At 45.1% G+C, this 18,108-nt stretch overlaps 1 protein-coding gene across 2 annotated transcripts in view; it reads left to right on the forward strand.

Annotated features, from left to right (window-relative positions):
* Nucleotides 1–263: 263 nt before the first annotated feature.
* MTM1 (myotubularin 1) overlaps nt 264–18,108 on the forward strand; it is a 98,903-nt gene continuing 81,058 nt past the window's right edge. For both annotated transcript variants that reach the window (XM_029241538.1, XM_029241536.1), the window contains exon 1: nt 264–298. The gene's annotated coding sequence lies outside the window, so the exon portion shown is untranslated. The remainder of the gene's footprint in view (nt 299–18,108) is intronic.

An 18,108-nucleotide genomic window follows, 5' to 3' on the forward strand; every position in this document is an offset into this window, starting at 1 on the left:
CACCGCATTTAGAACTACAACTCCTAGCAGTCTCCACGCGCCGGGCCCCTGAAACAAGGTTTCCCAGCAGCCTCCAGGGCGAAGAGCCCCGCCTCTCGGGGCTGCTCCCCAGGCTTGGCCGGCGCCCTCTACCCGCCCCGCCCCCGGCACGTGACACACCCCCACCAACCGGCGCGCGGAGGAGGGCGGCGGGCGGTGGCCGAGGGCGGGGAGGCCGCAGGGGGCGGGCCCTGGAGGGGGCGGAGCGGGGCCCGGGAGCCGAGCAGCCTGGCAACGGCGGTGGCGCCCGGACCCCGAGGTGGGTGCGCGGTCGCGGCTGGTCTGGCTCCGAGCCGGGCGCTGCGGGGACCTGTGGTGGTGGTGGGGCCGGGAGGAGGAAGTTGGGACTCCCGGGGCTGGCAAGTCCCACGGGGCCTCGCAGCACCCGCGGAGGTGGGCGGGGGGAGGGGGGTTAGCCCGAGTGCCTTCGCTGTCCCGGCCGGCTAGGGCTGAGGCCGCCGGGAGCAGCAGGCAGGTGCCTCCGGCTTCCCTCGTTCTCCCCGCCCAAGGTCCCGGGCCGGCGGCGGGCGAAGGTAGGGACAGGAATCGGGCCGGGAGGCTGGGGGAGTGGGGGCGTCGCGGCCGCTGCCCGGACTTTCCTTCCCCGTCCCAGGGCGGCGAGCGGGCCGAGCGGCCGCCCTGCCTCCCCGGCGACGCGCCGCGGCTGGTCTTCACCCTGGCCCTCCGGGCGGGGCAGGTGCCTGCCGCATCCCCCGTGGGTCCTGCGGAGGGGCCGTAGCCCGGCAGTGTCCGCGAAGACTCGATCGGCGCTCCTGGACAGTGTTTCTGTGCCATGCACGGGAGGTTTGTCTGCTTTTGCAACAGCTGAGGGAAGATCTGAGGAGGGAACGGTTAGTTCCCTGATACGCAGTCGGAAGTATGCACAGGCACGAGCAAGCGCCCTTTGTCGGGTTGCCTCCCTTAACTGTCTTGCTGCGCTCAGGAAGTGAAAACTAATTTTAGTTTTTGCCTAAGCAAATATGAAATCAGTCTGCTGAAAAACCTATATCACGGGCTTTATAGACGCATGCAAAGTGTGAAGCGAAGTGGATTGAGACTGGTTTTTAAACAGACATAGTAGACCTTCACAAGAATGGAATCATGCCGTATTAGAATTGACTGGGACCTTTAAGTTTATATTGTTTCCCCGTTAGGGAAGCTAAGGCCCAGAGAGGTTAACTAATGTGACAACTTAATGGCAACTTAAAGGCAAAGCTAATATCACAAGTCAGGTTTCTGGGGGCATCTCAGCATCTGTGTAGCCTGGGTAGTTTTTATCACAGCTCAGTTTTGTTCCTTGTAAAGTGTCCACCGTAGAGTCTAGAGACCGAGCCAGCGATTTTGTTGTCGTCCAAACCACGTTTGAATTACCTTTCAAAACCAGTTTACCAGCCAAATAAGACTCTTGGGCTTGTTCATTTATAGACAGCTTTCCCTTTCATCCAACATATATATTGGGCATGATCACTTGTTCACCAGATTTGACTCTGAATGACTTTTGGCTGTTTCACAAAACCCAATATACCCTTGAGAGATTCCACAGCATGGAGTAGGTTCAAACCAGAGGTCCTGTCACTGTGTAGCAGCTTCCCGAGGTACTTGAAAGTGGAGAGCGTCCGTAGGGGCTTTTAGAGTCTAGTATGGTTATTCTACGATTGGTCTCCTTACCTTAAAATTCTAACTTGTATTTATTAAGTTGTCAGTGGTTTCATTCATTAAACGCAGAATGCCCATGCTGTGCCCGCAGTGTCCTGAGTGCCGGGAAGACAGCAGACGGCACCACTGACGAGGTCCCTGCCTTACAGAGCTTCTGTGTGGGGAAGCGGACAGTAAAAAAATAAACAATGATAGATTTTCCGGCGGAGATGAGCGCTATGAGGAAGAATAGAGCTCTGAAACTCTGACATGACCATGCAGCAGGCCAGCATGATTGAGCGGGGGTTGGGTATCACTTAGCATCGCTAGTGTTAGATGGCCGGCGGCGGCTCCATTAAAGCAAATCGCCAAATCCAAAAGTAAATCTGTCTGAATCCGGGAGATCCTACGGGGTCATCATTTCTCCAGCCATTGCCTCTTGGATGATAAGTTTGTCACAGCCTCATTTTTACTTGCGTTTCCCCCTCCCATGCAAACAGTAAGTGGTTTCAAACACCCAGGGAGGCGCCCTTCAAATCCCTCGCAGTCTCAGTAGCTACCTCACGCCAGCTACGGAAGGCCCTGCTGACTGAGGTCAGGGTTAGGTGCTGATCCCATGCCAGTGTCTGCTGGCTGTGAGCTACCTGACACAAGGATTTCTCTTCCCACACATTGGTTTGTACTGGGAACCTATCATGTGAAGGGATCCTCATTCCCTGTGTTGTGTGCTTTGTAAAGAAACTAGTTCCATTGGAAAGTAGCTCTAGAGTCAAGAGGCACCCAACTTCCCCAGAAGAGTGCCAATGAAATGGCATTAGTGATAACTTACCATAGGGTTTCATCTGCTTGGTACCTTTTCAGTTCTTTCCTTTTCTGTATGTTCAGTGGCTTCAGAGCAAATGTTTTCATTTTTATAGGTTCCGAAAAATCATTAAAGTTACCCAAAAAATACGCCAATATTCTTTGTTCCAAAATGAAAGGAGGGTTAACAGAATGTAGTTCCTTTAAAAACCACTGAAAGAACACGGGGTTCTTGCGCTTACTGGGGGCTCCAAAATAAGGAGAAAAGCGGAGCCTCTTCAAGGCTTAGGCGACATTTTGAACTGGTGGCCAAGGATTTCAAAAGGCCAGAGTTTTTCTTATTTCCAAAGTTTTTTCAATTTTATCAAAGAATAAGAGGTTGTTTTCATTACTCGCTAGTAATTTCCCTTCCCTGTTTCTGACCTCTTTGAAGTTCTGCTTTCTTTCTTTTCTAGTTTCTCTGTTCATTATTCCTTTTTGGCAGATGGGGGGACAGGGGCCGTCGTTCACCTTTAAGGTGTTTACTCAGGGTTTGAATCCTATCTAACTTTGGGCGAGTTCCATACCTCTGTGCCTCAGCTTCCTTATCTGTAAAATGAAGATACTAACAACAGTACCTTCCTCCCGGGGCTGTTGGCCTGCCTGCGTGATAAGGCATGTTAGGTGCTTACAATAGCATCTTACACATAGTAGGCACTCAAGAAATGTTAACTGTTATTGACTTGAGCTACATGGAACTCCTTTCTTTTAAAGAAAAAAAAAAGATTCTAATCATGTCCCAGTAAACTTTTGGAAATCCAGTAAAGCATGATTTTCTAGACATTTCCCTGCATTTCATTGTTGACCCGAGCTTTGAGTTTCAGGTGACATTGGCAGCAGCTCACACAGTTCCTGCACGGCTAAGTTCTCTAAAGAGAACTTTCTGTTTGGACTCAGAAATTACTCGAGCCCATATTTTGTTTGTTGCTACAGACAGGAATAGAGCAAGAGAGGCTTTCTTCCAGTTCCTCTCCCTCGAGAGCCAGAGAGGACCAGGAGACCCAGTTGGGGTTAGTCGAGTGAGATCCAGTTGCCATCCTGTAGTCAGAGGATGGTTTCTCATGTTAAATGTTTACAACGGATTTATCCACAGGACCACCAGGAGAGTTGCATCCTTTTCTTTTTAAGAATGTAGCAGGCATCTCTTTAGAAAATTGGCATCGTGCACTAGTGCTTTCTATTTCTACCCGGAGGAACAAAGAGTGGTAAAGGAGCCTTGTGTCTGTGGGAGGTGGTAGAAAGCCCCTTCTTAACTCCATGACACTGGACAAGTCATTTCGCCTCGCTGCTGGTGGTTCCTCCATTTGTAAGATAGAGCTAAGACAGCCTGCACCACCAAGCTCCCAGAACTCTTCAGAGAATCCAGTGTGCATCAACGTCCTTTGCAGACTGTACAGCGTTATTATTATTGCATCTGTGGGCGTTATTATTATTGCATCTGTGCGTTATATAAGCCGTCGCTATTTGGAGAACTGGTGTGAGAGGGCAGCATCCTTCCTGTTCTTGGCCCATCTGCCCCCGAGCTGTAGGTGTGGCCTCTCTGACCCCCACCCCCAGCTTCTGTCAGCATTGAAATATGCAAGTGTTTTGTTACCTCTCTCAGACCTGAAGCCATTGGTACACTTTGGGAGCTTCCATTTTGTTTATTCCTAAAATGATAGTACTGTGTAGCCAACAATCCCAGGGCGATAACGAGGTGATCTCTGCACCAGGGAATATTGCCTGCCTTTCCTGTCTCAGAATGGAAGCCTTTCCTTTTTTAAATCAACACTTTACCTTAGCTTCACAATGCAGCTTGAGGCCCTGCCGAGTTCCTCCACTCCTGGGGGCGGGATGGGAAGAAATCCAGGGGCTTGATTGCTCTCCGGGTCCACAGCACCTTCCCTGTTCGAACAGGATGGGTGCCGAGTGCTCCTTTCTTGTTACTTGAATTTGTTCCTCGGGATCTTGAAATGACTCCATAAGTAGCTTTGAAATTTCATGTATGTTTAGTATTGCTCTTCCTTGACTCTCTTGTGATATGTAACACCTGTGTATTTCAGCAGTAATTTTTTTCATCTTCCAAGCTTGTAATAAAGAGGGCTGAGGTTGAAGACGTTTTTCCTGGGCAGGTGAAACCTAACATGGCCCTGTACACGCAGTGGACATTTAGTGAATGTTCTTTGACTTGAACTGGACAAGGGGGCATAGTTTAGAATTGTTGGGATGTGTTCATTTCAACAAATTCTGTTATCTGTCTAGAGATCAGAGTACGGGATGAGTGTACAAGATGCAAGGGAGCTCATGCTTAGTCTTTCTTTCCATGGTCAATTAGCAAATGAATAAGAAAGCACTGAGTCCAGTGGGGCGAGAGGTCCCACACGTTGCTTTCCTACCTTTTTCTTCCCAGCTTCTGGATTTTTAGACTATTGTCACCAGTAGTTTGAGTTTAGGTTTGTTGGTATGTTTGGGGGTGGGAAGGGGTAAGGGAAGTTGAAGGTAATAATTGAAAGTAAAAATAGAAGTAACTTGTTTGTAACGCATTCAGCTCGTATTCCCTTGCCTACAGACCTCGGGGACACGGTGTTGCCCTTTCTTTACCTTGTGATAATTGTTATATATTGCTATCTTGTCCTTGGGCATTTTGTGAGGAGGCGCTGTGTGTTTCCCAGAGCCTCTTCCAACGGAACGGGCTGCTCCGCCAGGGTGTCCTACTTTCACCTTCACAGGAGCTCTTGAGGTGGAGGTGGGTCATAAAGGGGATTCTTAGCATCAGGTGGTGTGGCTTGAAATGCCCTTGTATGACCCTCAAGTTCCATTATGGCCCTGGGACGACTTAGGCGGGGACTGAGCTGTCAGGGTTCATTCCAGCAGGCCAGGAATCCGCCCGAACAGTTTTACTGGAAGAGGAAATGTACCTGCACAGCAGTGACCAGCTGCGACCTGTCAGTACTAACCGTGCGTCACGGTGAGAAGGAAGATTGCACTCGGTTTCAGTGAGACCCCAGGAGGGTGCTGCCGTTGACACTGGTTGTGTGGCAGGCAGGATAGAAGAACCCCCAATCCAGATTCCATTTTGAGCTTCCTGGTCCTGAGATGTTCTTGCACACGTCGGTGCTCCTGGATCTGTCAGAGACGGTGGGAGTCGCTGCCACCCTCCCAGGTGGAGGACAGTCAGAGCTGGCCCTCACCTCTCTGTAGCCCTTGCTGCGAGACATAATAACTGATTTTTTAAAGTTGAGGCTGAATGTAACCCTGCCACCATTTCCTTTCTTCACTATTATCAACTCTGAAATGATATGATCCTTTCTCCAGAGCTTCCCATCATGTCTGTGCCACAAAACAGTTTTTCCTTGTTGATAAAATTGTTCTGATGCCTCTGCTCCTGGGAGCTTAGGAGAAATGCAGAATCTTAGGCCCCTGTAGACCTACGCAACCAGAATCTGCAGGCTAACAAGACCCCCAGGTGATCTGTATGTAAATTAAAGTTTGAGAAAGTTGGTCTAAGTAGCAGTTCACATCCTGGCTTCGGGATCCTTTGGGACCAGGCTGTTCATTAGAAAAATAATTCAAGCCACATGTGTAATCCCGTTTTTTTCCTAGTAGCCGCATTAAAAAAGACAGATGAAATCAATTTTTATAATATATATTATTCAACCCAGTATGTCCAAAATATTATCATTTCAACATGCAATCGGTATGATAATTAGTGAGATGTTCCCCTCCCCTTACTTGCACTAAGTTGTCGAAATCCGGCAGGTATTTTACACCTACAGCACGCCTGTTTGGACTAGCCATATTTCAGGCTCCGCATACTAGTAGCTCCAAGTGTCGGACAGTATAGCTTTGAGAGACGCATTTTGGCCTTGATTTGCTGATGATGTCATCAGATTTGCTGTCCATGCTCGAAGAGCAGCTAGAGCTTCTGCTGCCTGGGTCGTAACTTGCGTTAACGTTCGGTGTAATCGGCGCAGAGCCCTTTGCCCGGTGCTACCGCGTACATCTCATCTGAATCCTCACAACTTTGTTTCAGAGAGTTCTTCTCTGGCTTTCAGCTTGCTAACCTGTATTGAAAAATCGCCATCGGTAGACGTGTGGAACGCAAGCTTCTTTCTCGGGGGCATCTTCAAAGGACTCAAGGGACGCCTCTCCTCTGGCTCAGGGCGGAAATGGAAGCTTCCTTGCGCGCTGCGGACCTGCAGACCCGCGGTTGGCCACGCTGGCTGCTCATTAGAATCACCTGGGGAGCCTTAACGACCTGCTGCCCCAGCCCCACCCAGACATTCAGATTTATTTGATGGGGTGGGAGGGAAGAGATCAGACATCTGCATTTTAAAGAAGTGCTCTGGGTGATTCTGGCGTGCCGCCCAGCTCGAGAGCAGCTGTCCGCAGCTTTGCTGCGCCGAGAACCACCCGGACTTGGGGTTGAAGGGCAGATCCTGACTCAGGAGGACGGGGACGGAGACGGGCGGAGAGCCCTCCTCCCGCGGGGGACGCGGATGCTGGAGCCGCGGCCCGAGCTCTGACTCCGAGGAACCTGCGCTCCAGAATCACCTGAGGGCGGTTCCCAAGCTCCAAGTTCCCTGGCAGCTAGCCTGGAGTTTCTGATTCAGGAGGTTTGGGGTGGGGCCTGGGATCTGTACTGAAGAAGGCGCGATGTTTTCCATATTTCACCACAAAGTATTATGTTGACTTTAGGGTTTGCGTAGGCGCATTTCTAGTGCACTTTTTTGGGGGGCGGGGTGGTGCAAATGGATGTTGAGTTTTATCAACCCCCGTTTCTGCCTTTATGGAGATTTGTCCCTCACCCTTTAAACCTGTTAATGCGATGGGCTATTTTAAGGGATTTTCTAATATAACTTGGTAGCGTTAATTAACCAGGTTTTGCATTGCTGGCATGGACGCGTTTCTTACTGCTGGGTCTGTTTGGTAATATTTTCTCCAGGATCTTTACATCTGTATTTGTGAGTGAGATTGGGCTTTAATTTTACTTTCCTCTACTGTCTTTGTCTAGCTTAGTATCGTTTTGCTAGCCTTATACAGTGAGTGAGAGCATTCCCTTTTTCTGGTCTCTGGAAGATTGTATAAAACTGGAGTTATTTGTTCCTTGAATATTTAGTAGAACTTGCCCCAGAGCCAGCTGTGCCTGGTGCTTTTGGTGTGGGAAGGTTTTAAACTACCAGTTAATATCTGCCATATCTGTACTTACGTCTGTCTTTTCATTCTTAAATCTTCGTATTGTTTGTGCCTTCTCTCTTTTTTCTTGATGAGCCTTACCAAAGGTTTGTCTAGTTGTGGTTATGCACTATGAGGTTTGTCACTATGTAGAAAGGAATGAGCAGAATTATATTCTCCAGCGTCTTTTTGATTAACTTTAATGAAATGATATGATTTGAAAGTCAGATTTTTATCAAGGTATATTCTGAAAAGCTTTACTTTCACTCCTGTCTCCTGCCAGCCATGCTGTTTCTTCCAGCCACTCCAATCAATATTATTAGTTTTTAGTTCATTCTTCTGTGTTTCTTCTTTTGCACATTTGAGCTAGTGCGCACGTGCGTGCGCCCCACACACACTTTCACACTTACTGCATTTCCTTCCTTTTCTTACACCAAAAAAGCATACTACATACACCATTCAGCCTCTTGCTTTCTTTTTTTATTTTTTATTTATTTATTTTTGCTTTCTTTTTTTAAAATAAATTTATTTATTTATTTTTGGCTGCATTGGGTGTTCGTTGCTGTGCACGGGCTTTCTCAAGTTGCAGGGAGCGGGGGGCCCCTCTTTGTTGCGGTGCGCAGGCTTCTCATTGCGGTGGCTTCTCTTGTGGAGCACGGGCTCTAGGTGCGCGGGCTTCAGTAGCTGTGGCCCGCGGGCTCAGTAGTTGTGGCCCGCAGGCTCTAGGGCGCAGGCTTAGTAGTTACGGCGCATGGGCTTAGTTGCTCCGCGGCATGTGGGATCTTCCCGGACCAGGGCTCGAACCTATGTCTCTTGCATTGGCAGGTGGATTCTTAACCACTGTACCGCCAGGGAAGTCCCAGCCTCTTGCTGTCTTCACTTAAAATATACCCTTGAAATCTTTTTTTTTTTTTTTTTTTGCGGTACGCGGGCCTCTCACTGCTGTGGCCTCTCCCGTTGCGGAGCACAGGCTCCGGACGTGCAGGCTCAGCAGCGATGGCTCACGGGCCCAGCCGCTCCGCGGCATGTGGGATCCTCCCAGACCGGGGCACGAACCCGTGTCCCCTGCATCGGCAGGCGGACTGTCAACCACTGCGCCACCAGGGAAGCCCCCTTGAAATCTTTTTGTCTTCATTTTCTCTTTCTTTGGATTTATTTTGCTGCTTGGATGTTTCAAAACACAGTATTTTTATTATTATTTAGTTCTAATATATTCTGATTTCCATTGTGATTATTTCATTCACAATGGAGTTGTTTAGAAGTTTATTTTTAAATTTACAAATGTTTTCTAGGTATTTTAAAAACCGATTTCTAAGTTAACTGCATGATGGTCAGAGAATATGGTCTGAATGCTAGTAGTTCTTTGAAGTGATTTGACGGTAGGTTTATATAGATAGTATTTTGTGGCTGGCTTCTTTCATTTAGTGTAAAGCTTTTTATATTCATCCATGTTTTGTCATTCATCATGTATCAACAGTTGGTGACTTTCTTTTGCTAAGTACTATTCCATAGTTTGGCTGTAACAATATGTCCATGCGCTAGTTGAGGAACATTTGAGTTAATTCAGTTTTTGGCCATTATGAATAAAGCTGCTATGAACATTTGCTTACAAGTCCTTGTGTGGACTCATATTTTCATTTGTCTTGTGTAAATACTTAGGTGTGGCATTGCCGGGCCATATGCTTTGTGTATGTTTAACTTTACAAGAAACTGTCACGCTATTCTCCAGTGTCTGTGCAATTTTGTGTTCCCATCCCACTGGCAAAGTGAAGTATGAGAGTTCTGCTTGGGCCACGTTCTCACTAACATTTGTTACTGTCTGTCCCGTTAAATTGTAGCCATTGCAGTGGGTGTGTAATGGTAGTTCATTGTGCATGTTCCTAATGACTAATGATGGTGAGTATGTCTTGTGCTTGTTGAGCATTTGTATATCTCCTTTGATGAAGTGTCCGCTCAGATCTTTTGCCTGTTTCTTATTGGATTGTCTGTCAGTTCTTTATATATTGATATTTTGGATACAGGCCTTTATTAGATAGGTCATTTGCAAGTACTTTCACCTGAACTGTGATTTACAGTTTCATTTTCTAAACTGTGCCTTTGAAAGAGCAAAGGTTTTTAATTTTGATGAAGTCCAGTTTATTGGGTTTTTTTCTCTTATGGTTTATGCTTTTTGTGCTCTAAAAAAACTTTGCCTAAGTTCACAAAGATTCCCCCTGTGTCTCCCTCTAGACTTTTGCAGTTTTAGCTCTTTGTTTAGACCTATTTGGGCAGATAGACCCTAGGGTGGCACCCCTGATTTCTGCCCCCCACCCCCATGTTCATACCCTGTGTAATCCCTTCCCTTGAGTATACAGCTTTCTGAGACCTTGAGCAGAGGATCCCGGTAAGGCATGCCCAGACTCCTGACCCATGACCCACACAAACTGTGAGATAATGAACATGTGTTGTTTACAGCTATTAAGTTTCTTATACAACAGTATAAAACTAGTACTTATGTGCTTCACTTCAAGTTAATTTTGCATATTGTGTGAAGTAAGGGTCAAGATTCACTTACTTCCATATGGACATCAAATTGTTCCAGCATCATTTGTGGAAAAGACTGTCCTTTTCCCATTGAATAACCTTGTTACCTTTGTTGGAAGTCAATTAACCATTGCTAGGACCTCCAAAAGATGGGCCTAATTCTGCAGTCTGTTCTGTTCCATTGATCTATATGTCTAATCTTAGGATGCCAGAACCACACAGTCTTGATTACTGAGGCATTATAGTAAGTTTGGAAATTGGGTAGTGGAAGTACTCCAACTTTGTTCTTTTTTATTCCCCCCTCCCCCCCGCAAGATTATTTTGGCTATTCTTGGTTCCATATAAATTTCAGAATCATCTTGTCCATTTCTATGACAAAGCCTACTGGGATTTGGTAGAGATTGCATTGAATCTGTGGATCAATATTGACATCATAACCATGTTGAGTGTTCTGATCCTTGAGCATGATATGTTTCTCCATGTATTTAGGTTGTCTTTAATTTTTCTCAGCAGTGTTTTACAGTTTTCAGTGTATGGATCTTGTACACATTTTTGTTAAATGCATCCCTAAATATTTCATTTTCTAAATTATGCAGATGATATTTTTATACTTCAGTGTTCATTTGTCCATTGCTAATGATACAAATACATTTTTATGTTGATATTGTATATCATGCTGACTTACTAAATTTATTTACTAGTTCTACTAGTTTTTCTCTAGTATTCTTAGGATTTTTTACACAAGTGACCATGTTGTCTGCAAATACAATTTTAAGTCTTCCTTTCAATATGTTATGTCCTTTATTTCTTTTTCTTGTCTTGTTAAAGTTGCTAGGATCTCTAAAATATATCAAATGCAAGCCATAAGACCAACCGTCCTTGCCTTATTCCCACACTTGGTGGGAAAGCATTGCATCTTTCACCATTAAGTAGATGTTAGTTATAGGTTTTCCATCGGTTACTTTATCTATTCCTAGTTTGCTGAGATTTTTTAAAAAAAATCAGTATTAGATGTTGAATTATGTTTGTAGAAGCTATGTCTCAGATATAATCTTCAGGAAGATAGTATACCTCATGAATAGCCCTGTTGACTCTACATATCACCACATTCATACTATTATCAACCACCACTACCCAGCTTTTCCTCCTAGTGTTGATAATAGAATTTCCATCTGGAGCTTGGGAATTCTTTTATTTTTCTATGGATCAGCATATACAATCATCCCTCAGTATCCATGAGGGATTGGTTCCAGGACCCGTTGTGGATACCAGCATCCATGGATGCTCAAGTGCCATAGTCAGCCCTCTGTATCTCTGGGTTCTGCATCCGTAGATATGGAGGGCCGACTGTATTGCTTCTTCAAAAGCCATGGCAATTCTGTGTCGGATTCATGTGTCATTGTTATGGTACTGGAATTTCTTCATCTTCTTTCTTTGCCATTCTTTTGACACGGTTTTGGTTCCTCTTCATCTCCTTGCCTTTTTTATTTCTGCCTTTTTTTCTTTGATTATTTCTTCCACATCTATGAAAGCTTCCTCCATGCTAATAGTGCCAAGTTCTTGAAGTGTGTGCATGTGTGTGTGTGTCTGTAGCAGGGATGGGTGGCCACTTGTATTTGTGGCTGGAATAATAGGTAACTGCCCCAAGTAGGAAGATAACCGTTGTCCATACTGTGGGTCACTGCAAGTCTCTTTCTGAAACTACAAGGCTTCTAGTGAAGCCAGTCTTTGGAGATTCCCTTTAGACACTCCTTTAACTACTATGGCAAAGTGCCTATTGCCCAGGCCACGAGTCCTGCTGCTGATCTCTGTTAACCCTCAAGGCCAACCTGCTCTTGTAAATTAGGACTAATTAAGAAGTATCAAGCCCAGCATTTTTAACAATTGGGAGATCCTAGGCAACATTCAAAAACCTCACCTGCTCCTTTTTCTTCTAGCCCATGTAGAGAAGGGACAGGTAGCTCCAAATCAAAATTTTCCAGCCCAGTTTTTGGAACTCTTCTTTGGAATTGCCTTCGGAGACCATGACCGTGACAACTTTTACAAAATATCCTCAATGGAGTCAAATCTCTGAGTAAAGACTTGGCATTTGCCTTCAGCCCCAAATCATTTTGAGGCCCATCTATTAAATAAAGAGAGTGGGCACTCATGGGAAGCATTGTTTTTTGTTTAAAAATTGAGATATGCATCGCTTCTCGGCCTTTTAGCTAAGATCAAGTGTAAAAATTGAGATATGGTAAAAGTCATGAGATGGTGTCTTATCTAGCTTTAAGCTCTAAAAGCATTTTCAAAAGAATTGGAAGAATACTTTGCATAGTGACAGTGTCCCCGGAATAAGTACACACCATCAAAAGGGACGACTTTGTAGAATAACTCATCTAGCTACATGTGCTCTGATAGACATTTTTAACCCTTATTAAATTTTGTCCTTTTTAATATAATTTGAAAAGACTCTTCCACAATACAAAGTACTACTGCAGTCAAACAAGAAGGAATATACTGGCTCAGGGCCTCACAGACATGGATTTGGAGGGGAAAGTCACTATTTGGTTAATCATATTTAAAATGAAGTCTAGTGTTCTTATTTGTGACCAGATTTTATTACAGAGATGGAATTCCAAAAAAAAATTTTTTTATTCAGCTGTATAAGTAGGAGGCATAACGTTTTCATTTTTTAATTTGATCATCAATTAGAGAATTTAGAGCAACAGACATCTGTTAGTGGGTATAGTGGGTAAGAGAACCAGACTGCCTGGGTTTGAATTCCAGTTTCGAAAGTTCTTAGTGGACATGTTTAACCTTCCTGTTCTCAGGGTTGTGTGTTTTCATATGAAGGAGTATTAGTAGTTGCCTTATGAGGTTGTTGGCAGTATTGAAGGAGTTCATCTGTGCTTAGAACAATGCCTAGCACGTAGCAGAAAATCAGTAAATGGAAGCCAATTTGCTTTAATTGTCTATTTAACTTACACCTGTTCGTTGTCTTTATTGCTGTTTAACTTGTCTTATATTTATTCAGCTCCCCAACTCCGTTGCTAGCTCCTTGAAGACCTATCTCAGTTTTTTTTTTTAGAATTTCTCACCATGCTCCAGAGTAGTTGCCTAGTACGCATTTGTTGACTAATATTTGACCTCTTTGGAAACAGGATTAAATAATTGTATATGTCGAGTAAGGAGTATCTCAGAAATGATTAGCCTGGTGTCATTTCATTATTTCTTCTAAGAAGCTATATTAATATTTCCGTGCTGGTTAACTTAATAGGTGTTCAGTGAATGTTTATATATGGATTGACAAGCTAAATTGTTCTGGTAACCGTATGTCGACCTTTTTGTAGATTGTTAATTTCTGAAGCTAACCTCTTGCTTGCTCTGCTTTGGATTGTGTCCCCATAGAAGATATGTTGGTAGGCTTAGCCCCCTGTAACTCAGAATGTCATCTTATTTGGAAATGGGGTCACTGCAGATATAACTAGTTGAGGTCATACTGGAGTAGGGTGGATCCTTAATCCAGTATGGCTGGTGTCCTTATAAGAAAGGAGAACACCATGTGAAGAGACAGAGACACACAGGGACAACACCGTGTGACAACAGAGGCAGAGATTTGGAGTGATGCAGCTGCAAGCCAAGGAATGCCAGCAACCAGCAGAAGCTAGCGGGAGGCAAGGAAGGTTCCTACCCGAGAGCCTTCACAGGAGCATGGCCCTGCCAACGTCCTGATTGCAAACTTGTAGCCTCCAGAACTGTGAGGGAAGAAATTTCTGTTGTAAGCCATCCAGTGTGTGGTACTTTGTTTCAGCAGCCCCAAGAAACTCAGACTCCCATCCATTATCTTGCCCTTTTCCCCTTTGCTGCTTGAATTAGAGTGTTGACAACCCAGGGATTTCATTTCCTCTCAAATGGTTGATTTGCCTCCATTTTCTTCCATTATCCATCTTTTCCATATATTTTGAAATTAAAAAAAAATGTTTCCTGCAAGGTCAGACAAAGGTGTTGGAAAACCTGGCACACAAATGCCGTCGCAGTTCTGACACGTGTGCCAGAAGCTGTTCGGAACGTAATAGCGGAGTCTGCAGCCAGTTCACGTGGCCGCTGAGGAGAGCATGGCAAGCAGCGTGTGGAACGGTGGACCGCTCTGCAGCAGGGAAGAGGAGCAGGGCCCAGCGCCCCACGTCCACATCCGTGGCTCTTACAGCAGTGCCGTGTGAGAAGAGCAAGGGCCCGCAGAGTGTGTAACCATTCCTCCTACGTATAAAAGTTCAAAACCATTATTTGGGGATATATCCATATGTAGAAAATGATACAGGTATGCGAGGGAGTTATCAACACAAAGATCAGCCCTAGGGAGGGAGGTTGGAGCACCTTTAATGCCCAGAGGCTGTCTCCAAGATCACGCAGGTTTCTGAGGGTGGAAGTGTATTCACTGCCTCATCAACTGAGGGCCCAGGCTGCTCCGCACGGCATCGCAGTGGGAACCAGCCCCTGGCCTTAGGAAGCTCTGATCTAACAGAGAGACATAAAATGTCAATGCATAGGTAAGTGCAGTACAGCATGAGAAGTGAAATGTTAGAAATTTCTACAACATACAGAGAAATGAAGCATGTGCGTTGTATGTGCGCGTGTGTACACGGGCAGAAGCCTCCTCTGTCTTGAAGCTCCTGCTTCTCCTCCCAGTGAACGTGCCTGGAGGAATTGGGCTGAATGGCAGGTGCTCATCTCCAACCTTCTCTCCTCTCTTTGTTTTTCTAGAAACTGCGCATCTGCTCTTCAGTTTCTTTCCAGTCCTTCCCCCCGCAGTGCTAATTCCAGTTGGAGGTTTCATCGTTAGTAATGCCCAGTCTGGGAAGGTCTGTGGGAAGTTCGATGTTCTGAACCAGCACCTTCCTCACTGTTATAGCTGTGGCTCTTAGGTGTTTACTCTTACCTTCAACAATTACCTTTTTTTTTTTTTTTTTTTTTTGCGGTACGCGGGCCTCTCACTGTTGTGGCCTCTCCCGTGGCGGAGCACAGGCTCCGGACGCGCAGGCTCAGCGGCCATGGCTCACGGGCCCAGCCGCTCCGCGGCATGTGGGATCTTCCCAGACCGGGGCACGAACTCGTGTCCCCTGCATCGGCAGGCGGACTCTCAACCACTGCGCCACCAGGGAAGCCCAACAATTACCGTTTTAACTTCTGTGTAAGAAGGTACTTTTCACTTATAAATTGAAAATACGCTTTTGGGGAATAGTTTCTCCCCGGGGAAAATAGTTCTGTCATGGAGCAGATCAGCTGGGCTCATGAGTTTGGGAATTGGCAGGTGGATGGGGAACTTGATCTTGTTCCTATTTTAAAACTTTGTTTACTGGCAGGTATTTGGTGGTTACAAAATCCATTGGTGAATTTAATGATCTAAGTGTATATAAAATTGCTAGGTAGCCTTTTTACATTAAAAAAAGTAAACCTGCTGGTAGGTGGCTTTTCTAATAGTTGCTTTAGCATACCAATTTTAAGTTACGAAGCATTTCTAAAGTTACCCTGTTCCATGGCCACAGCGCATGCCGCTGGAGCCAATCAGCTATCTTGAAGATGTGCCATTTGTCATGAGGGGACCAAGGGCTAGGCTGAATGGATCAGCTCAAATCCATCACTAACCACTGGAAAAAATCATTCAAAATGCATTCTTCACTGAATCTGAATTATAGTGTTTTTAGCCAAAAGGTCTTGGCAACATTTAAAGAAGTGGAAGTAAGTGTATTGTGATCTTTAAAGTGAATAGTAAATATCAAAATGATACAAAGAGTGAGTTTCTAAATGAAATACTGTTTAAGATTTTAAAATTTCCAAAGAAGAGTCATCAAAACAATGTCCCTTGAGCCCTGAGATTAGATTTGGCTGAGTTAAATCAAGAGGCTCTAACAGGGCTTCCCTGGTGGCGCAGTGGTTGAGAGTCCGCCTGCCGATGCAGGGGACACGGGTTCGTGCCCCGATCCGGGAAGATCCCACATGCCGCGGAGCGGCTGGGCCCGTGAGCCATGGCCGCTGAGCCTGCGCGTCCGGAGCCTGTGCTCCGCCACGGGAGAGGCCACAACAGTGAGAGGCCTGCGTACTGCCAAAAAAAAAAAAAAAAGGGGGGGGGGCTCTAACACATGTGTTGGAGGTATCTTTTTGGGCAATAAGCCGCTTACATTGACAGGGGGTACTCTTGGAATAACTACAGTTAGATCTACTCTGAGACCTCTAGTGTATTTCGATATCCTTGAGTCACAATAGAAGGCAAAGAGGCAAGATCTCCGTGTTAGGGATCCCATGGAAAGTTTCCCTGGGCTAGGAGTCGAGTGTTGTCTTTTTTTTTTTTTTTTTTAATGGAAGTAGGCATGCTTTGAGAATAACCTGCTTTAAGGCTGTCTAGAGCTTTGCCAAGATTAGGTGGCTTATCTCAGAAAATGTGTGCAGAGTGGTTAGGCAGTGTTAGATATTGTATATTTTATGGAAAATCCGGCCTAGTGTGTCAGCGCCACTTTGAGGAATGACTTCAAAGCATCTCTTGTAAGAGGAAGGGACCTGGTATTTGAGTGCCTCTGTTTTGCCCTCTGCCATGCCAGCATTTTACACGTTACTTATCACCGCCCCATGAAGTAGGTAGTATCATGCCCACTTCACAGACAGAGAACTGCAGTCTGTCCAAGGTCGAATGACTATTATTAACCAAGTGACAAAATTGGGATTTGAAAGCCAAACTGGTCCGAATACAGATTCCCTTCCTCTTTTCAACTGTGTCACACAATTTTGCAGCTGGTCATAGTGCGATTTTACGAGGTATAAGCTACGAATGGTGGGGTTAATGGCTTATATATTAGTTTAAAAGTCTGTCATACAGAGTGAAGTAAGTCAGAAAGAGAAAAACAAATACCATAAGCTAACACATATATGTGGAATCTAAAAAGAAAAGGTTCTGAAGAATCTAGGGGCAGGAAAGGAATAAAGATGCAGCTGTAGAGAATGGACTTGAGGAGACGGGGAGGGGGAAGGGTCAGCTGGGACAAAGTGAGAGTGGCATGGACTTATATATACTATCAAATGTAAAATAGCTAGCTAGTGGGAAGCAGCCGCATAGCAGAGGGAGACCAGCTCTGTGCTTTGTGACCACCTAGAGGGGTGGGATATGGAGAGTGGGAGGAAGACGCAAGAGGGAGGGGATATAGGGATATATGTATACATATACCTGGTTCACTTTGTTATACAGCAGAAACTAACACAACAATGTAAAGCAATTATACTCCAATAAAGATGTTAAAAAAAAAGTGCACATAGACTGCTGGTAGAAGTATTAATAAAACAATATAAAAGATTTTAATAAAGGACATGATTATTATTTACTTTGGCTGAAGAAATTTCACTTGGAAATAACTTTATTTTGATAGTTTAAGGCAGAGGGTGGCAGCCCGTTTTTGTAAATAAAATCGTGCTGGAATACAGCCACACCCCTGTATTTCCCTATTGCCTGTAGCTGTCACAAAGCCTAAAATAGTTACTCTCTGGCCCTTCACAGAAAAAGTTTGCAACCCTTGTTCAAAGAAAAATGTATGAAGATGAAATAAACTCCTACTTTTGCAGTTCATTGTTTGTCTTCATGTGGGATGAGCAAGTATAGAGGTTGAATTGATTGTTCCTGTTCTCTAAATGGCTGGGGCATGAACATTTCTCTTTGGTGCAGGGTGGTTTGGTTGAGCGCATCTTAACACATCTTTTTCATTTCTTGCCTCCGAGGTGGCCTACAGTCAGAGCAACTTTTTTTTTTTTTTTAACATCTTTATTGGAGTATAATTGCTTTACAATGGTGTGTTAGTTTCTGCTTTATAACAAAGTGAATCTGTTATACATATACATATGTTCCCCGTATCTCTTCCCTCTTGCGTCTCCCTCCCTCCCACCCTCCCTATCCCA

This window comes from Monodon monoceros, unplaced genomic scaffold (genome assembly GCF_005190385.1).
Source record: "Monodon monoceros isolate NGI ecotype Baffin Bay Population unplaced genomic scaffold, NGI_Narwhal_1 Super_Scaffold_22, whole genome shotgun sequence".
NCBI lineage: Eukaryota > Metazoa > Chordata > Mammalia > Artiodactyla > Monodontidae > Monodon > Monodon monoceros.